Source organism: Dendrobates tinctorius, unplaced genomic scaffold (genome assembly GCF_039654945.1).
Source record: "Dendrobates tinctorius isolate UK_male_01 unplaced genomic scaffold, ASM3965494v1 ptg000001l, whole genome shotgun sequence".
NCBI lineage: Eukaryota > Metazoa > Chordata > Amphibia > Anura > Dendrobatidae > Dendrobates > Dendrobates tinctorius.
Window position 1 is genome coordinate 17,781,057 of NW_027361669.1, and position 22,817 is coordinate 17,803,873.

Below are 22,817 nucleotides of genomic sequence, written 5' to 3' on the forward strand. Positions count from 1 at the left end.
GTCTACGCCGCCACCTTTGAAGAACATCTCTAGTGGCTAGAGCAAGTGTTAAGTCATTTTACAAACCAACGGAAGTGTCGATGGTCTGGGGGCCGTGCTCCCTCAAGTGCAAGACAGGAAGGAGCGAGTGACTGCCTATGGGAGCCGATCTCTCCACAACTCAGAGCGGAACCCTGCCAACTACAGTTCCTTCAAACTGGAGCAGCTGGTGCTGGTATGGGCTATGACTGAAAAGTTTGCTGAATATCTGTCAGGGCCCAAAGTCTTGGTGTGAACCAACAACAACTCATTGGCTCATCTGGAAAATGCCAAACTGGGAGCCCTGGAACAAAGATGGGTGGCCCGCATGGATAAATACCGGTACAAGATTGCATATCATAAAGGAGCTGAGAATACACATGCTGATGCCCTATCCAGAGTGACACATGAGCACTTGGGCCGTGATCGGGATGACGAATTGGAGGCAGAAGAGTTTCCAGGCTTCCAGGACTTCGCCAGGTCGTTGGTGACGACGCAGGGACAGATCGGCGAGGCATCCGGGGAACAGGTGTTAGGACAACCTCAAGATGATTGGGTACATCTGCAGCAGGAAGACACAGAACTTGCCCAGCTGAGACAGTGGGTAGCATTGAAGCGGCTCTCTAGCCGAGATAAAAGAGGTGCTCTGTTCCCAGGGGCTTTGCAGATTCTCAGACAATGGGAGAGGCTCCAATTGAAGGATGGCCTTCTGTATTGAAAAATGCAATTGGTGCGTTAGTTGGAGGTCGCTTGGCAGGTGTTGCTCCTCAAGAAGCTAATCAGCATAGTGGCCACGGAGACTCATGAGAAGGGGGCTCACATCCTGGTGTATGATTGCCCAAAGCGAATTTATTTGGATCAAGGTGCCTGTTTCCAAGGCCGAGTGATGGAAGAATTACACCGTCTATACAAAATTGAGAAGTTGAGAAAGACCCCCTATCATCCTCAGGGGAATGGAGCCTTTGAACACTTTAAGCATACGCTGATTCAAATGCTGAGAACATTGGAGGAAGACTGAAAAGTCAGTTGACCTGAGTATGTGCGTAAATTGGTCTGGGTGTACAACAACTGGGTGCACTGCACTAGAGGATATGCTCTGTACACCCTGCTGTTTGGGCGGAAAGAAGAAGACTACCCACAGACTGGAGTGTCTTACTGGTTCCGAGAACATAGACATCGGTTGCAGACTCTTCATCGGCTGGTCCAGACTAAGTTCCGAGAACTCGAACACCGTGAAACACCGCCCCTCCGAGGGACAGCTCTTAAAGCCAGGGACTGAGCACTGACAACCGCTGACTCCTGGTTTGTCACCGGAATTCAAAATTTTTATTCAGAGTGTCACATTTGTTTTTTTTATTAAAACATTACTACCAACTAAATTCTATAGAAAAATCTGTTCTAATGCCATAACTATACTCTACTGCTATCAACATTTTAATTAAAGACTACCACTGCAACCTATTCTTGTGGAAGAAATGCATTCACTATAAAATACAAAGCATTACTTATTAAGACATTAAAGGCAATCATTCTTGGGTGATATAGACACTAGTCCAGCCAGGATGTCTTGCAGTGTCCTTGGAATTGGAGCAGAACTCCAGGTCTGAGGTAGTCCTCATTTGAAGAAGGTTCATGTAAAACCAAGAGAGAGCACCTTAAGAGGTGCAAACTATTTACAGGAAAGTTTGTGAATCATTTCAAGTTCATGATCACTGCAGTTCTGTATAAAAGGGGAAAACTGATGCCAAAAACTAGACAAAAGCTGAAAACAAGATAAACAGTGGGGCACAACGGTGCCAATACCCTCCTGGGTAACAGTTCAGTTCAAAATGTACTTAGTGGTCTTGTCGCTTGCATGATGAAATGCGAGGATAACGAATCTCTGGTAGGGGAAATCCGTGATGCATAGTAACACCCATCAGCTGCTCAGGCTCCTCTGCCGAGATCACAAGACGCCGGATAGGATGAGTCTCCTCCAGCTTTGCTCTTTTCAGCAGCGACTTCTTCCACTTCTCCATCGCAGTCAGCTTAGCGTCTTGGAATTGAGAACACAGCTCTTCCAGTTGCTCCATGCAGAGTACCGGCCTGTTACACACGGTAGATGGGAACTCAGGGATCAACCTGATTGCAGGGGCGGCAGTCGTAGCTGACGGTGTTGTTTTGGCTCCAGTGCAGGCAATGGACGGCAGCGGTGGTTGCTGGAGCTGCCTGGTCAGCGGGTGGCGACGGTGGTGGAGCGGATGCTGCCTCCGAGTCTTCAGGGGCCTCTGGTGGGACCTGCACGGCCGCGCTAGGTCCAGGCAGGAGCGCAGTCGCCATCTTCTCTTCAGCTCCCAGGCCCTCGGGTAACTCCTCCTGGCAGGCAGCGCTCAGCGGCGGTTGCAGCGTGGAGGTGGTGACAGGTGCTTCCGATGGCATCGTAGCAGCCGCGGGTGCCACAGGTGCTGCCTGGGGGAGAACTGGTGCTGCGGCGGCGGGTACCGGTGGTGGAGGTACCGTTTCTGCAGGCCCCTCCTGGGTGCGCTGCCAGTCAAAGGTCCGCAGAGCCTCCTGCTTCAGTCGCAGACTGTGGCTCAGCATGGCGATTTCTTCCTCCAGCTGCTGATGGTCCATCACAGAAGCAGGGCTGGAGCCTTCGACTACTGCGCCGGGGAAGGCAAGCTCCTCTTCCTCGCGCTCTTCAGGCCTCCGTCCTTCTTCCATCATGGCGTCCTGGCATTCTCTCTCCTTCCTGGGCTCCTTTCCTGCCACAGGGCTTTGCTCCTCCTTCCTGGGGTGGCGTCTTCTTCCTCTGCCTCCATACCAAGCCAGTATACGAACCCCTCTGGGGGTGGGCCTTGCTGCTGTTGCATAGAAGTTCAGGCAGGGGAGGCCCAGGACAGTTTGCGCTCTTTTCTTAGAGCCACCCATGTTGTCACGCCCTTCTTCACCGCGCCGGCGGCCATTTTGAGAGTCTATTTTACAGTCTATCATTTTGGTTATTTTGCACATTTTCAGCAATTTTAAGTCCAATAAATCTTCAGCACACAGGACCCGGTGGTCCTGTTCGTGATGCCAAGATTGACTTGCCCCCAGAGGCTGTGGGGTACTCGGTGCCGGGCCCGTTGATTACAATGGGAGATGTCACAGTGGCAGTGACCCGGTCCGTGGCCTCAGGCGGTCAATGCAAAAGGGGTAGAGTGATGGGGATAAAGTCATTGAGATGATTTGTGACGCCACCTGTGGTTTCTGGTCAGTTTGACCAGCGCTGCAGGGTTGCTTCTCTGGGACAGATGGTGTGGTGCAGTAATGATGTTCTAGCCCTCCACAGGTAGGGCTGTAGCCCCAGGGCAGAGTAGATGAGGTTGGCAAATGAGGAGATAGTGAGGAGAAGTAGATGGTGCAGTGTTAGGCACAGAGATGTAGCAGTGCTGAGTGGGTTGGCACAGGAAGAAGGCAATGAGACAGATGAATGCAGTTCCAGTTCTTTTACTCACGTTCTTGGCACAGACAGGTGCCCACTTCAATGCTGTGGTCTCCAGATCAGGGGCTCAGCCAACTCCCAGGCAGATGGAATTAACCTTTCCAGCTCTCCCTTTCGTGTGCCTGTTCTGAACGTCTCCTCACTAGCGCTTAAACTGAAGTACTTGTAGTTGTGTGTTAAACCCAAGTTCCTCCTCTCAGATGTTCCTTGGAACTCTACTCACATGACAAGTGACTGTAGCCTGCTTTGGGGACGCCATCCGTCATGTCCCGGCTCACACATAGGTTGCCACCGTGTCTTCGAGTCTTTTGTGGGAATAGAGTGGTCACAGCTCCTTTTCCTCCGGTGTCTGGTGCTGGAACATTAGTTTCACAAACAGCCTTGGGGACGGACCCTGTCCATGCGCTTCAAAGTTCAGGAAGGGCTCTGCTCTGACCCTAGTCCTTAGTTCTCTTCTCCTTATGTTCCGTACTAATCCTTCTTCCTTCTGAAGAATCAGGCTTTCTATGGCTCTTTCCTGTGCCAGCAGCTCCAGGTCACTGAAGTCTGCTGTAGCACTTGCTTCACTCCATCCCTCTCAGGGGATCTTCTCTCACAGATTGATCTTTTCCTAATATTCTCCCGCTCTCTTGTGCGGTCTAAGCTCCAGCCACCTCCCAGCACTCTTCGTGTTCCAAGCAGGGAGCCATGAAGGTTGCTCTGCTACACTACTGTGTTTGTGTGGTATGCAGGTGTTGGAGGCTGGTCAGGTGTTCCATCTTACCTGGAGAGTGGGATACTACACCTCAAGAGGAGGTGCAGTACCTCTGTGGTTACTGAACCCTCAGGGGCGCCACATTACCATACCCCAAACATGGACTTTTTACTGTATGCCTGTTTTCCTGTTCAGGTTCGCCAGTCTATTAAAGCTTGTTGAAAGGCTGCAGTGGAACCAATCAACATGCTTTTAGACAGTGGACACTTCCAAAATCACCAGAGCCATACCAAGTATTGTAATTGGCCCGCACAGCATGTGACATGACCTGTATGAAGGCCGGATCACGAGTGCCGCCAATATTAAGTTTCATTAGTGTAGGTGTGGCGCCCCTGAGGCTCAGTCGCCACAGAGGTACTGCACCTTCTCCTAAGGTGTAGTGCCCCACCACCTAGGTAAGGTGGGAACTCCTTTCCATACTCCAACACTCGCACCCCACACAACAGGGTAGTTCTGCACAACCACATTGCGGCTCAGTGCTTAGAGAGTAGCAGAGCATCTCTGGTGGTTCCCTGCATGGAACACTGGATGTGCTGGGAGGTGGGTGGAGTTGAGATCCATATAAAAGGTTGGGAAGGTTTAGAATTACAGATCAGTCTGAGAGGTCAGTCTGAGGAGTGGAGTCTGGACAGTCAGTCAGGAGAGTCTGAGGACGGGTCCGAGGAGAAGGAGTGCTGCAGCTGCCTCAGTGATCTAAGCCAGCTGTCACGGGAAAGGAACAGAAGGAGAAAGACGTAGAACTGCAACCTAAGCTTCCATAAGAGAGAGAAAGGACAGTGCGGAACGAAGGAGTAGGAGAACAGAGAGGAGTTGTGGGTCGGAAGAGGAACCCTGCCTATAGGTTCTCAGCGCAAGGCCGGGGCCCGGTCTCTGAGGTTGTATGGACGCTTATGGTTCTGCAGCACACACCGGTGGAGTAGTTGGCTGTAAATGCACTACTCCCATCTAAGACTTGGGGCACAACAGCAACTGAATAGAGAGCCAGGACTCCGGAGAAGGGAGTCCCCGAGACAGGCTACAGCTGTCTGCCATACACAGTAGAGTTGTTAGGAACATCTGACAGGAGGAACTTCAGAGTACCACGGTACTGGAGCTCTTCACACCTTAAGGCGCAATAGAGGAGTCGTTCAGGAAAGGTACATGTTGGCGGAGTGTTGGAGAGGAGAATCCTGACTTGCCCGGGAGGTTGATTGAGTCTCTGCCCCGGAGGACACAGCACGGAGACAGGCACCAGTGTGTACCATGGACTGTGAGTAAAGCTTTGGAACTGCAAGCCCTGGTGTCTTCCATTCTTTTGTGCGCTAACACCGTCAGCACCGCTACATCTGAGTACCAGCATTCCTCACACCGCCTGCGCCTATTCTCATCTATTGCCATTACACTGCCCTGGGGTTACAGCTTCACCTCTGGGGAGCTACACCATCTATGCTGCAACACACCTTCAGCCCCAGAGGATCTGCACGCAGTATTGGCTTAACATCTTGCTTGCCAAACACCACAGGTGGCGTCACGAACTATCACATAAACAATATCACAAACCACCATTGATTTGGGCGCCCAGGGCCACGGACCGGGTCACCGCCGCTTTGACACCTTTCCCCCTGACACCGGCCCGGTACCGAGTACCCCACAGCCCTGGGAGGGCGACCCATAGGGATAGGAAACAGCTGGAATGAGTGACACGCACTCTGAAAAAAAAAGCTGTTTTTTTCACGACCGATGTGTGCTTTCTAGTAGGGTTGCAAATAAATAACTGGCATCAGCCATCTTGTTTCCATTTATAGGCCACAGAAATAATTTTTATGGACCAGTGTATGTGTTTTTAGTAGTCTGTGAAATAAAAATCGGCATCATCCATCTCGTTGCCATTTATAGGCTGCAGAAATAATTTTTCTGAACCGGTGTGTGTTTTCTATCAGTGTTTCAAATAAATAAATAATTGGCATCAGCCATCTCATTGTCTTTCATAGGCCACAGAAATAATTTTTCAGTAGTCTGGGAAAAAAACAGTTGGCATCAGCCATTTCGTTGACATTTATATCCCAAAGAAATAAATAGCGTGTGTAAAAAAAATATTGTGCTTTGCATTTTTTTTGCTAGTAGTGTGTGTAAATAATGAGATTACGCTGCATCACTTATTTTTAGAGTAGTGTGTGTAAAAAATTATTGCACTCTGCAGCTTTTTTTGTGAGTTGTTTGTGCAAAATATTATTGTACACATCAGTGTTTTTTGCTAATAGTTTTGGCAAAAAATAAATGTACTCTGCAGCGTTTTTTTTGCAAGTAGTGCGTTTAAAATATTATTGCACTCTACAGCGTTTTTTGCGTGTCATTTGTGCAAAAAAAGATTGCACTCTGCAGCATTTTTTTGCAAGTACTGTGTGTAAAAAATAAATGCACTCTGCAGCATTTTTTTGAGAGTAGTGTATGTAAAAAAATATTGTACTCTGCAGAATTTTTTTGCAAATAGTGTGTATAAAAAATAAGTGTACTCTGCATTATTTTTTGTGTGCAGTGCGTGTAAAAAAGTTACTGTACTCAGTCTCTTTTTTAGCAAAAAATTATTGTACTCTGCAGCGTTTTATTGCTAGTAGTGTGTGTAAAAAATGTGTTTACTTTGCAACTTTTTTTGAGTAGTGTGTGTAAAATATTATTGTACTCTGCGGTATTTTTTTGCGACTCGTTTCTGCAAAAAATGATTGTACTCTGCAGCATTTTTTTGCAAGAACTGTGTGTAAAAAATTATTGTACTCTGCAGCTTTTTTTGCTAGCAGTGTGTTTAAAAAATGAGTTTACTCTGCAGCGTTTTCTTGGGAGTAGTGTGTGTAAAAAAATATTGTACTCTGCAGCGTTTTTTTGCTAGTCGTTTGTGGAAAAAATTATTGTACTCGGCATTTTTTTTGCTAGTAGTGCGTGCAAAAAATAAGTGTACTCTGCAGTATTTTTTGGGAGTGGTGCATATAAAAAATTACTGTACTCTGTCTCTTTTTTTGCGAGTCATTTTTGCAAAAAATGATTGCACTCTGCAGCGTTTTTTGCGAGTCATTTGTACACAAAATTATTGTACTCATCATATGCACACTGACCATTCCCCTTTTACAATGGGCGCCCAGGGCCACGGGCCGGGTCCCAGCTGCCGTGACATCTCCCATTGAAGCTCATCGGGCCCGGTACCGAGTACCCCACAGCCCTGGGAGGGCGACCCAACTTGGCGTCACGAACAGGATGTCGAGACCCGATGCCATCGGGTTCTGTGTGCCTGAGATCTGTTGGACTCAAAACTTTTGGAAATGTGCAGAAGACCTAATTTAATAGACTGTAAAATGAATGCTAAAAATGGCCGCCAGCACGGTGAAGAAGGGCGTGACACTATGGGTGGTCCTAAGAAAAGAGCGCGGACTGTCCTGGGCCTCCCCTGTCTAAACTTCTATGTGACAGCAACATGTTCCACCCCCTGAGGGGTTCGTATACTGGCTTGGTATGGAGGAGTTGGAAGAAGACGCCGCCACCAAAAGGAGGAGTGAAAGCCAGTGGCCGGAAAAGAGCCGAGGCGGGAAGAAGGACGCCAGAACGCCATATTGGAAGGAGAAGGGAGGAGGCCTGTGGAGCGCGAGGAGGATGAGCTGAATCTCCTCGACGCAATGGCTGAAGGCTCCGACCCGGCTTCCAGGATGAACCGCCAGCAGCTGGAGGACGAGATTACCCAGCTGATGCACCGTTTATGGCTGAGGCAGGAAGCCTTATGGACCTTGAATCTGAAGCGCACCCAGGAGGGGCCTACACCCGCGATACCCGTATCACCGGTACCCGCCACCGCTAGACCGGATTCCCTCCAGGAATCCCCTGTAGCTCCTGAGACTGCTGCAATGTCACCGGCAGCGTCTATCGTCATCTCTTCGTTGCCACCGCCGCAGTGTGAAGCTTTGGGAGCTGAAGCGGAGGAAGAAGAGCTCTCGTCTGGACCCAGCGTGGCCGCGCAGGTCCCTCCGGAGACCCCCGCAGACCGGGAACCGCCGGTTGTGCCACCACCATCTCTGATATCCACCCGGACAGCAACCACTACCACTGCTGCCACCAGGGCCCGCACCGTGCTTGTACCGGATCTGAGACCGCACCGCCAGGAGGCACCAGGTACGCCCGTCGCCCCTGAGGTTGGGGAAGCAACTGGGTGCCCGCCGGCTACACCGGCCGGATAGGTGGTGCTGGACTTGGTTTGGGACCGGGATATTAGTCCTCAGGGGGAAACACAGGAACCCCTAACAGTGCTGCCACGGTCCATGGTGGGCGAAGGTAGGCCCCGGGAAGAGGAGGATGAGACATGGGCCAGTTGCCAGGCAACCATCCGTCAGCTGGCAGCCGAGCAGCGGAAAAGGGAACAGAGGAGGCAGGCTGTGTTGTGCCCGGATATGGACCGGAAGGAGAAGGTCCGTGCTGGTCACTACGGCCCCAGGGACTCTGCAGGAGGGGGCCAGGTCCTGAATGTGAACCACGAACGGGGGTTTGGGTTTATCTCTGACCCCAAGAGGATCAGTGACCTGTTCTTCAACTGGAGTGACGTGTAGTCACACATAAGGAAGGGACACCCTGCTAAAGACCTCCACCTGGGGGAGTACGTAACCTTTACCCGGCATGAGGGGCTGCGTGGCTGGTACGCCATAAATATCCACCACATCCCTGAGGATTTCATCACGGCCTATAAAAAGGAGAGAGCGTATGTGCCCCCAGCAGGAATACCTCCTACGGTAGTGATTACCCCTACCAACACCAGACAGGCTACATCTACCCCTGTCATTGACCCCGTGGTACAAGTTGCAACACCAGCTGTACCTCAGGCAGCCACCATGCCAGATGAGGACCAGCAGTTCATCAACCCACCAGGACACCAAGAGCATCTCCCCTGGAAGCAGCCCAAGCAACCAGCTTTCAGAAACCCAAGAGGAGATCCCTAGTCAAGATGTTGACTTAAACTAACTCTCGCTACCCAGGAGGGTATTTGCACCTTTGTTCTTGTTTTCTATTTTTGGTTATCATGTTTTTGTTTTCTTGCTTCTTTTCTCAGTTGTTGCCCAGTTTTATTGGCAGCCTTCACACTTGAACTGTGGAGATCATGGATGCTGAGTGATCCAGAACTGTAATTGTAAATAGTTTGCACTTCTTTAGGTGCTTTCTCTTGGTTTTACATAGGAACCTTTCCTTGGAATAAGGACTACCTTGTTATAAGGACATTTCCAGACACGTTGGCCGGACCAGTGTCTACCATTGCACTTACTAATAATGCTTAATATTTTTTACTAGAAACTAGATAGTGATAGTATGCAATAAAAGAAATAGTGATCGATTTTATAGAGTTTCATTAAGAAAGAAATAATGTGTTACAATGTTTGAATAAAGATTGGATAAAGATATGCAGATGATGAACCAGACACCAGCATTTGTCATTTAGGGGTAAGAAGAAGAAAAGTAGAAAATGTGAAAGATGACAGAAAGAAAAAGTGTCGCTAGAAAATTTGTTACTTGAATTGGTAGTGAGTTTGCTTTCATAGCACTTTAAATTAGGTAGCATAACTTTCAATTTAGATAGTTAAAATTGTTTGCAACTTTCAAGAAACTGCCTCTCATATTGAGAAGATTAGATAAGAACTGTTTATTTTTCATTACAAAAATTTTGTATGTTCCTGTATTTGTCAACTTTTGTTTTCCTTGCAGCCCGCGGACATGCTGTGTTTAACGGGGGGTATGTGGCACCCCTGACGGTTCAGTCGCCACAGAGGTACTGCACCTCCTCCTGAGGTGTGGTGCCCCACCATGCAGGTAAGGTGGAGACACTTGACCACACTCCAACACCTGCACCCCACACCACAAAGTAGTGTAGCAAAGCACCTTTTGCGGCTCCCTGCTTGGAGTGTAACAGAGCACCCCTTGGTGGCTCCCTGCTTGGAACACGAAACGTGCTGGGAGGTGGGTGGAGTTTAGTTCACATAAAAGAGCAGGAAGAGTTGAGTCAGTCAGTCAGTGAGTGAGGATGTAGAAGGACAGAGAGTGAGAAAGAGAAGATCACCGGGAGAGGGATGGAAGAAGGAAGTGCTGCAGCAGGCCACAGTGATCTGGGTCTGCTGGCACAGGAAAGAGACAGAGAAAGGAAAGTTGATTCTCCATTGTGAAGAAGGATTAGCACGGAACGTGAGGAGAATAAGAGAACAAGGACCAGGGTTAGAGGAGAACCCTTTTCAAGTTCTAAGCACAAGGCCGGGGTCCGGTCCCCGAGGTTGTACGGATACTAATGGTCCTGCAGCAGACACCGGAGGAATAGAAGTAGTGACCACTTTATTCAAACACAAGACTTGGGGGCACAAAAGCAACATATTAGTGAGCCGGGACTTAGTAGCAAGGAGTCCCCGAAGCAGGCTACAGCTGTCTGCCGTACAAGAAGAGTTCATAGGAACATCTGACAGGAGGAACTCCAGTGTAACTCAGTACTAGGAGTACTTCATTCAAAGGCGCTATAAGAAGAGATGTTCAGAAAAGTCACATATGTTGGCGGAGTGTTGGAAGGGAGTATTTCATCTTGCCTGGAAGTTGGCTGAGCTCCTGACCCGGAGGACACGGCACGGATGCGGGCACCTGTACCTGCAACAGACTGTGAGTAAAGCTTTGGAACTACATGCCCTGGTGTCCTCCACTTATTCCTGCGTCAACCTGCCCAGCACTACTACATCCCTTGTGCCTGACACTACACCATCTAAGTGTCACTTCACCTACACTGCCCTGGGACTACAGCCCTGCCTGTGGAGGGCTACAACATCACTGCTGCACCACACCATCTGTCCCAGAGGATCTGTCTGCAGCGTCGGCTTACATCTACATTGCCGGACACCACAGGTGGCGTCACGAATAGCACACTGACCATTCCCCTTTTACAATGGGCGTCCAGGGCCACGGGCCGGGTCCCAGCTGCCGTGACATCTCCCATTGAAGCTCATCAGGCCGGGTACCGAGTAGCCCACAGCCCTGGGAGGGCGACCCAGAAGCACCACTCCAGTGCTGCATTAAAAAAAATGCTGGATTGGTGCTTTAGTTCATCCCACACTTAATAAAAAGACTCTAGTAGGAAACAAACTTTTGGAAATCACTGGCATCATTTAGCCCGCCAGGTGTGTATATGAATAGTAAATGTAAGAAAACTCATACCACACATATCACAAAATAATTTATAGAGGCAATAACTGCATATGTATGTACTCATGTGCCTAAACAAAGTAGTTGTACCCACAACCCCATAGGGTACTCTACACCATTCAATTGTTACCACCGGATAAAACACTATTACGCTATTTTTGCCCCATAGTTCCTTCTTATACTTATCTGGTTGTGTCACACTCCTAACGTTTGTGAAACCTAAGCCCCCGTTACACACTGCGATATCGCTAGCAATATCGCTGTAAAGTCACCGATTTTGTGACGTTACAGCGATATTGCTAGCGATATCGCTGCATGTGATACTTACCTCCGACCGGCTCCCCCGCTGGTTATCGCTGATCGCGCGAGAAGCTGCTGGACCATTTCTCGTCGTCCACTTCCTGCGGCGCTTCCTGCTGTGACGACGAGCGGCGCGTGGAGCCGGGCGGGAGGACGCAGGATTGCCGCGTCTGGCAGGTAAGTAGCGATCCCCGTCCCCAGCGATGTCGCTGGTGAGATCTGCCTGAGTGGCAGCTCACTAGCGACCACCCAGGCGATTCACCAGCGATCCTGACCGCGTCATATCGCTGGTTGGGATCGCTGGTGAGTCGCTAGGTGTAACGGTACCCCTAGTGTAGAAATGTAAAAGTGCTGTGTTAGGCCTCTTTCACACATCAGGTTTTCGCCGTCAGGCGCGATCCGGTGCTTTTGACAGAAACCGGATCCGGCGAAATGCAATGCCGGATCCGGTTTCCCCCCATTGACTTGCATTTGCGCCGGATCGCGCCGGATGGCCATGCGTTTCATCCGGTTTTCGCCGGATCCGGCAATGTGTCGCAATGTGTCGCGATCCGGCGTCTGGAAAAAACGTCTACTGTAACGTTTTTTGTCTCCGGCGAAAAAGCCGGACACGCCGGATCCGGCGCGTCCGGCTTTTTCACACAATGAAAGCCTATGAGCGCCGCAATGCGCCGGATCCGGCGAAAGCCTGATCCGGCGGCCGAATCCGGTTTTTTGGTCTGAGCATGCTCAGTAGCTCTGCCCACAAGACATATATAAAAGCAAGACAGTGGGACCCACAGCCACACCCAACATGCTACCCAAGACAGCAACCAGGCGCAGGAGAAGCCAGGAGACATCTGCAGCAGCACCATCAGCACCACCCCAATTGGAGCAGCATGCTGAACAACGGGAGGGGAGTCCAGCAGCAGATGAGAGACGGTAATTATCAAATCACCCATTCCTCCAAACTAGGGCTATTGAATATCAAGATATTCATTGGCCCTTTGTTTCTCTTTATTCAACAGCCGCCCAATAGATGCAGCAGCAGCAGCAATGGCAGCAGCTGGAACACCACCCACAGGCATGGAGTGTGGCCACCAGGAAGACAGCACATCATCTTCTGGAAGCCCTCCCTCGCATCGTCAGCGTTTGACGGTAAGTTTTTATTTCCAAAATCCATCTTCTCTGTAATATATGTCTATTCATGGCCTTTTATTTCAAAACAGGAATCACAAGATGAAGAGGAGCTCCCAGAAGAAGAAGGAAGGGGTGGACAGACACCTGGAGTGGGCTCACAATTGGTAAGTTTTTTGCATCAAACGCAGAAACACAACATCACACTACACACAACACATAGAAAACAATGTTCTGCAGACCACACACAGCAAACAAATGCCTACATCCAAAGACATAACTTTTTTTGTTTTCTTCTCTAGTCTTCCCAATCTGGTGCTTGGCCAAGAGGTCCTCGCAGTGCCTCCCAGGGTCGTCGGCGACAGCAACGCGGCGGTCACCAGCGTGTAAGTATAAATATTTTTGCTTTGTTTTTTTGCACTTTTTATTTCATTTCTTTTGTGGAGGCTAATTATGTTATTTTTGTCTTTTTCTTTAACAGCCTTCACAGCGTGCTCCCGACTCTGACGTTGAGGATGGAGGGATTGATGTGGACCGCCTCATCGATCTCGTCAGAGAAAGGGAGCCGCTCTGGAATATGGCTGACCGCCGCCACGCTGACCTGATCGTTCCCCGACGACTCTGGGAGGAAATCTGTTCGCTCCTTGTGGGCCGCTGGGAGGACCTCGATATTCGGGCCCAGATTACAGAGCGTAAGTATATACAGTACCGGTTGCTTGATTTAAACCAGTGTTTCCCGAACTCCAGTCCTCGTGGTCCCCACGGATCATGTGTTCAGGATTTCTATTTACTATGGAAATCCTGAAAACATGACCCCTGGGGACCATGAGGACTGGAGTTTGGGAAACACTGATGTTGTATACTAACCACTCCTTTCTCGTTTCAGGGAACAGAATTGTGAATCGGTGGCGGTCTGTGAGAGATCGTTTCAAGAAGGAGTTCAATAAAGAGATGCGGGCCCCGAGTGGATCTGGAGGACGCAGGAGCAAGTACAAGTACGCAGAAGCCCTGTCGTTCCTCCGGGAAACAATGGTCACCAGAAGGTAAATATTACACACCACATGTGAAAAAAAATGTTAGCTGTAAATTTTTTTTTCAGCCAGGGTCATACCATGTCAGTATTTTAATTGTTTTTTTTTCTCTTTATTCCACAGCACGGTGAGCAGCACTCGGGAGCCGGCACGATTGGACCCTTCTGAGGCGATCCCTGAGGAGACCGGCACCGAGGGACACTTCGACCGCCCCGGTACATCTGCACCTTCCCAGCCTTCCAACACATTCGACCCATCTGTCCCATCCACCAGCACAGGAGCATCGTGGCCGCCTACATTACATGAAGCTGCTGGTGAGGAGATCGCTTTCCCTTTACCCCACCCTTCTGCCCCTGCCACCTCTAGTACACCTGCGGGTACTGGGCGGCAGCGGCAGAGGGGTCAGGAAAAGACTTATGCGCCAGAGTTCTTGCATCTGAATGCATCTTTCCAGAACTGTCTAAAAGTCTTGTCAGAGCAAATCTCCGCAGGCTATCAGCAGAAAAACTCCAGCATTCTGGAGGTGAAGACACTTCTGCAAACCATGCATTCAGAAGCAAGATCTTCGCCAAACCACACCTTTTTCAGGTCTGTTGTGGAGCGCATGGAAATGCTCTCTCCTGCCCAGCAGATGCATGTAATGCATTCATGCCACGCTGCTCTCCAGCAAGTTACCTCCCAACCTCCTCCTCCTCCCACCACAGTAGTTCCTCCACCTGCACCCCCTCCAGCCACTTTCCATCCTCCCCCTCCTATTACATCTACACCCCCTCCAGCCACTTTCCATCCTCCCCCTCCTATTACATACCATCCACCTCCAGCCACTTTCCATCCTCCCCCTCCTATTACATACCATCCACCTCCCCAGCACCATCCACCTCCCCAGCACAATCCACCTCCCCAGCACCATCCACCTCCCCAGCACCAGCAACCTCCCCAGCACCAGCAACCTCACCAGTACCAGCAACCTCCACAGTACCTGCAAACTCCCCAGTACCAGCAACCTCCCCAGACCTCCCCAGTACCAGACATCTCCCCACTTCCAGCAACCTGCCCCGTACCAGACATCTCCCCACTTCCAGCAACCTGCCCCGTACCAGACATCTCCCCACTTCCAGCAACCTGCCCCGTACCAGACATCTCCCCACTTCCAGCAACCTGCCCCGTACCAAACTCCTTCCCCATACAACTTGCCATCAACATCATCTGCTCCTACAGTCCCTGCCCAACCCTCCACTCCACCACCCACCACCTCTTCTGCTTCCCACATGTCCACCCATTCTGTAGTTTTTTCCACACCTTCACCTCTAACTGTTCCTTCCCCACCAAGATCCCAGTCCTCTCTCCACACTCCCAGTGTCGAAGTGTCCCGCAGCCCCTACAGCAGTATTTCCACCACACACTACACAGAATTATAATGTGTGTATTTAAATAAAAATGACCAGTTTTATGGTTTCAGTTTTATAGTTTCAAAGTTTTATTAAACAAGTTTATTAAAATTTTAAAAAAGTTTACTAAAAAAAACATTTTTCAATAAAAGTTAAATTATTTTACACTGGTTGTCTGTCATTTCTTTCTGCGGCGAAAAAGGTTAAATACAGGGTATTTAAAAGGTGAAATGGTATTCAAAACTAGGTATATAACTGTGGGTAAATTTTAGCTTTTTGCCACAGTTGTGTTCCTGGTTGTGTTTGAAGCAAAGTATTTCACCTAAAAAGTTGTGTTTATTGTTGGTGATTTCCTAACAATGTACACAACTTTTGTTAAAAGGTGAAATACTTTGCATAAAACACAACCAGGTACACACCTGTGGCCTAAAGCTAAAAATAGAGACCATGACAAGATAGCCAACTTTGGTTGGCAAAGGTATATACTGTTGGTACAGAAGGTACACAAGTTTGGTTAGGGCACAAATCTTTCACACTCTGTCATCCTGCCAGTGTACTCTGCCTTGAGGTGACATAAAGTATAGTGCAAAATTGTCCCTCATTACTGAAACCGTCACAGAACTTCTAGTGGTAATGTCATGGTAATCTTGCAAGGTGGTTTCTTCAGAGGTGTCCTCAATGGAAATGGGTTCCTTGCAGATAACAAAATTGTGGAGTACCACGCACGCTTTGATCACCTCGTCCACAGTTTCTGTCTTGAGGTTGATCGCAGTCAATAGGACCCGCCATTTGGCTGTCAGAATACCAAAGGTACATTCAACCATTCTTCTTGCTCTTGTGAGGCGGTAATTAAAAATGCGTTTTGGTCTTGTCAATCCTCTGCTAGAGTACGGTTTCAAAAGGTGTTCTGGCAGCTGGAAGGCTTCATCCCCTACACAGACAAATGGCATAGGTGGACCAGATGTTTGCGGCAGCGGTCTAGGTGGTGGGAACTGGAAGGTGTTTCCATACAGTTTACGCCCCATGGCAGACAGTTTGAAAACTTGAGAGTCATTGGAGCGGCCATAGGCCCCAATATCAACAGCAATAAATTTGTATTCCGCGTCAGCGATGGCCATGAGGACAATTGAAAAATATTTCTTGTAATTGAAATATTCCGATCCCGATCCAGCTGGCTTTACAATGCGGATATGTTTCCCGTCCACAGCGCCCAAGCAGTTTGGAAACTGACATATCTGTTGAAACTTGTCAGCAATTTCAATCCACCTCTCTGTTGTGGGCTCTGGTAAAAACTCTTCAGCTAAGGAGTCCCACAGTGCACGGCATGTGTACTTCACAATTCCAGATATGGTGGAAATCCCGAGTCTGTACTGGAAATGCAGTGACGAAAGGGATTCTCCAGTTGCAAGAAATCTGTGGGGAATTAAAAAACAATAAATTAGTTTTAAATCACAGCATTACATACCAAAACTGACCTATAACACTTGGAGATACAAATTACCACCAACAAGATTGCAGTGAAAGTGTGCTCTGATGCGATCATATCCAATAAATGTGGCTTACCTTAAAGTCACCATCAGACGCTCTGCGGGTGAAACTGAGAAGCGGCAATAGGTGTCCGCTTTTCTTATGAGGTGTGCAATGCGCTCCACCAAGTAATCAAAATTCTCCATTTTCATCCTAACATATCCAAAAAATTTATCCGGGTTTCGTCGAAGGTCCATGCATAGTGTAGAATAGACCCCACGCGTCATTCTCTTGGCTGTGATGGGGTGGATCCACAAACGTCGTCTACGATGCCTGATGCGCTGCTGTCTCGCTCTCTCCTTCTCCAGAACAATCACCCTCAAACGATTTGCCTCCGCTGTAAAATCCGCCAAATTCTTCAAAATATTTCCAATGACAACATCCATCTTCGCCAGTAACTTGCTCTTCTCTCCAACCTGCACTTTCTCCTCTACAACCTGTCAAAGAAGGGCTGTAGGAACATGCTATATATAGTTTTCCAGTAGCCAATCCCGTTCGGAAGGCCACAAGGGTCAATTTTAAAAACCGGATCCGGCGTAATCCGTCGAAAAACGGATAGAAAAACGGATGAACCGGATGAGACGGATCCGGTTTTGTCTGTCAAGAAAAAGACGGATCCGGCAGAAAACCGGATCCGTCACATCCGGTTTTACTAAACATTTGCCGGATCCGGCGTTCCGGCACGACGCCGGATCGCGCCTGACGCCGAAAACCTGATGTGTGAAAGTAGCCTTACTGTACACGATAGCTCTGATAAAAAGAGTTAGTGAAAAACACACTAATCTGCATTGATCTGCATACCTATGGGATTGAGAAATATTTAAACTTCAATTTCAAGTGATAAAACAAAATTTCACAACTCATCTTTCTGAAAAATTGCCAGTTTTCTGCTTTAAAACATGACTTTGTATCAAACTATATTTAGATCTAACAGATACTTTTATTATAATAATAATAATAATAATTTTTATTTATATAGCGCCAACATATTCCGCAGCACTTTACAATTAAGCGGGGACATGTACAGACAATAAATTCAATACAAGTTAAGACAATTCAAACAATGACATTAGGAGTGAGGTCCTTATTATACAGTATCTACATAATTTCCTTCATTGGTGTGGTTTTATTTCTTAGGCTGTGACGTATTTATATGAATCACTTTGTCATTGAAACAAATTACATCAATGCATTCATATCAAATGCTTTTTTTTAGCTGTATTACTAAAATTGCTCAAAATTTGAGATACAAAAGTGTAAAATTGTTTATTAGACACATTCATGTTATATTTTCCAACAAATATACTTCTGTTCCCTTCAATGCTATTTTACAGTTTTAACAGGTGGTATTGGCAAGATGATGCTTGTTCGGAGAAGCTCTGTTCCAGAGGGTGACATGGTCAGAATTTACAAACTTTCTGCTGTATGCAATAAACCTCTCAAACTAGAAAAAAAAGAGTACAATAGACTTGAAAATCTTGAATCTTGAACATAAATCTTGAAATAAGCAGCTTTGTATTATATATTGTCAGAGAAATTGGTTGCTTTCTCCTCCTGCATTGATCTTTCACTCTTAGTTCATAGGTAAAGTCTGTAATATCTGTATTCAATTACTTCAGAATTTCCCGTTCTTGAAAAAGAAGACAGTTAGTCCTTCTAAAATCTATGGTAAGGGAAAAAGGGAGAAGCTGGAGGGAGTCACAGACATTCTGCTGCAAGTTCTCCATAGAAAATAAATAAAATTTGCTGTTAATCAAATTTCCTGGCATAATCCATGCGAACTGGCTAGTTTTTACTTAACCAGATCAGCCTGTCCTGACTCAACAGAATTACTCAATCAAGTGGTTTCTCCAAATTCAACAAAAAGTACAACTTTAAATGATTCATTCAGGCTCTGAATTCTTAAATCCCTTCATGACAAGCTTCTTTAGCATTTAGTAAAGTACCTATTGACTATTATGACTTACATCCATAGCCAGAAAACTGCTGCTGGTAGCACTCCTGAGGAATATCAACCTATTTTTAATGGGCCGTGACCTTCAGTTTGCTAGTATTCTTGGGTTTGAATTCTGCAAATGGCTTCTTCAAATTGCACCAAAGATATTCTATGAGGGTCAGCTAAGGTTACTGTGACGGCCATTGCAGAATGTTCCAGGACTTCTGAAATCTTGGTGGACTTTGACGTATGATTAGGATTATTGGCCTGTTGGAAGGTCCAATGATGCACAAGCTTCAGCATCCTCACACAAGGTATGCCATTGACTTCTGGGATTTCCTGATACTTAAATGAATTCATCTTGACTTTCACACACTGCACAGTTTTCAGTTTGAAAGAAGTAAAGGAACCGAAGACCTTCACCGAATCATCGTCATACTTCACTGTAAGAATCATATGCTTCATTCTTCATCCTCCAAACTTAATACTGATGAAGACTAGAGTTGAGCGATACCGTCCGATACTTCAAAGTATCGTATCGGATGGTATCGGCCGATCTTTAAAAAAAGTATCGGTATCGCCGATTCCGATACCGGAAGTCCCATTCAAGTCTATGGGACTTCCGGTATCGGAATAAGAAAAACCCTTTCCTGCCCTTGTACAGCCTCTCTGGGGTCTGTACGGGCCTTTCGGGGGGCTGTGCCGGCCTGCCAGGGGGTCTGTGCAGGCTCCGGTGGTCTGTGCCGGCCTGCCGGTGGTCTGTGCAGGCTCCGGGGGGCTGTGCCGGCCTGCCGGGGGGCTGTGCCGGCTCCGGGGGGCTGTGCCGGCCTGCCGGGGGGCTGTGCAGGCTCCGGGGGTCTGTGCAGGCATCGTCCGATGGGACTACAAGTCCCATCGGGCGATGCCTGCTACCATGACAGTGATTGACACATTAGCCAATGATGGGACAGTAGTAGTCCCATCATCCGGCTAATGTGTTAAATGTAAAAAAAAAAAAAAAAAAAAAAAATTACATGCTACATACATACAACATGCATACTACATACATGCTACATTCATACTACATACTACATACATGCTACATACATACTACATATATACTACATGCATGCTACATACATACTGCATGCTACATACATACCACATACATACTACATACATACTACATATATACTACATGCATGCTACATACATACTACATGCTACATACATACCACATACATACTACATATATACTACATGCATGCTACATACATACTACATGCTACATACATACCACATACATACTACATACATACTACATACATACTACATATATACTACATGCATGCTACATACATACTACATATATACTACATGCATGCTACATACATACTACATGCTACATGCATGCTACATACATACTACATACATACTACATGCTACATACATACCACATATATACTACATACATACAATACATTCATACAATACATACATAGACATACAGTACATATAACATAGAGTAACATACTTACCAATACTTGTCACATTGTTCCCCGAAGCCATTGTCGTCTACGGAATAAATATTAACATAACAAACCACAAAAATACTCACCCACGATCCGAAGCAGTCCACGAGTGTGTCCCACGACGATCTTGGGTAGAGAACTGCAGCATCAGATGATGCTGCCGTTCTCTACGGGCTGCAGGAATCCAATGACGGAAGGTAGGTATCCTTCCGCACTGTATTCCTCCGCCACTTAAAAAAAAAAAGTCCCTAGTCTCACTTTATGCCATTGCTGTGTGGGAATTTCCCACACAGCAATGGCATAAAGTGAGACTAGGGACTTTTTTTTTTAAGTGGCGGAGGAATACAGTGCGGAAGGATACCTACCTTCCGTCATTGGATTCCTGCAGCCCGTAGAGAACGGCAGCATCATCTGATGCTGCAGTTCTCTACCCAAGATCGTCGTGGGACACACTCGTGGACTGCTTCGGATCGTGGGTGAGTATTTTTGTGGTTTGTTATGTTAATATTTATTCCGTAGACGACAATGGCTTCGGGGAACAATGTGACAAGTATTGGTAAGTATGTTACTCTATGTTATATGTACTGTATGTCTATGTATGTATTGTATGAATGTATTGTATGTATGTAGTATATATGTGGTATGTATGTAGCATGTAGTATGTATGTAGTATGTATGTAGCATGCATGTAGCATGTAGTATGTATGTAGCATGCATGTAGTATATATGTAGTATGTATGTAGCATGCATGTAGTATATATGTAGTATGTATGTAGCATGTAGTATGTATGTAGTATGTATGTAGTATATATGTAGTATGTATGTAGCATGCATGTAGTATGTATGTAGCATGTATGTAGTATATATGTAGTATGTATGTAGCATGTAGTATGTATGTAGCATGCATGTAGTATGTATGTAGTATTTTTTTTTTTTTTTTTTTTTTTAACATTTAACACATTAGCCGGATGATGGGACTACTACTGTCCCATCATTGGCTAATGTGTCAATCACTGTCATGGTAGCAGGCATCGCCCGATGGGACTTGTAGTCCCATCGGACGATGCTTGCACAGACCCCCGGACATCAGCACAGCCCCCCGGCAGGCCGGCACAGCCCCCCGGCAGGCCGGTACAGACCCCCACAGGGTGCACAGACCACCGGCAGGCCGGCACAGCCCCCCGGCAGGCCGGTACAGACCCCGGGCAGTCCACACAGCCCCCCGGCAGGCCGGCACAGCCCCCCGGCAGGCCGGCAGAGACCCCCGGAAGGCCCGAAATGACGGCGCATCATGATGCGCACACACCGCGCATCATGATGACGTCAGGCCGTCAATCAACTGAACTTCCGATTCCGATGCCGAATTCCGATATTGAAAAAATATCGGAAGTCGGTATCGGAATTCCGATACAGCAAGTATCGGCCGATACCCGATACTTGCGGTATCGGAATGCTCAACACTAATGAAGACCCAAAAAAGCAGCACTTTTGTTTTATTGCTGAACAAAACAGGATCCCCAAAGTTCCGTGGCTTATTTATATGGTTTTGAGCACATTGGATCTGACTTTTGTTGTAGGTATACGTCATGTAGGTATACGTTGTAGGTATTAAAGGTATACGTCATGGAGTTTGGGAATGAAGACTTTTTTATATTAGCCTAATGTACAAACTGAACCTTAGTGCCTGCTGATGAGATCAATGAAGTAGCATCATTTTATTATTATACTATTGATAATTGGTTTGAGCCCTTTGAGTATAATACTGTTTGACTTGAAATCCTCATTTAGCTTGTTTCATTCTCTAAACATTAATATTAGACAGGGAAAATATAAAGAGAAGTAAAACACAGGACAAAAACATGACAGACCCCATTATAGTCAGAAAGGTTATATGACAAAAATCTTGGCACTCAATATGTGAAATATTCAGACACTTTTATTTTCTGCATCCAGACAGAAAGGTTTAAACGTTTTCGGTCCAGCATAGGACCTTCATCAGAAAAGTCTTGTTTACTGAAATATACATACAAAAGAAGAACAAAATCAAGGCGTTAATTGCTGTCCGCATCATCACAGAAATGCATACTAACAAAAGACATGACAAAAATATATGTTCCAACTTCATCAAAAATTCAAAGGAGAGAGAGACGGCTAGTAGAGGTACTATCCAAGGGTGCTTTGCTGAGTCAGGCGATGGTAACTCCAAAGGTGCTGTGCTGGTCGTTAAGGAGGAGGGTGCCTATAAGTGAGTATTGTTGAGCATAGAAGGAACTACAACAGATAATTACTCGTGATAGTATGGTGCGCCCTTGTGCTTTGAAGGATACAGGTATAGCGATATCTCATACACGTGCAATCTAGTGCTTCCAAGATGGCTAGGAATAGAAGTCACACCAATACCTGAAATAAATACATCTTCCTGATCTCCCCCTGGCCCTATTGTTCAGCCTCACTCCATAGTGCTTTTTTTTTTTTTTCTTCTTCTCATCCTGTGCAGCTTACACAGCAGCACAGCTGGTGTTAATTTCTCTCCCCTACCCTACTGTGAAAACTCTCACTTCCCTTCAGTCAAGTGAGGCCGTACTGGGCCGCAGGCC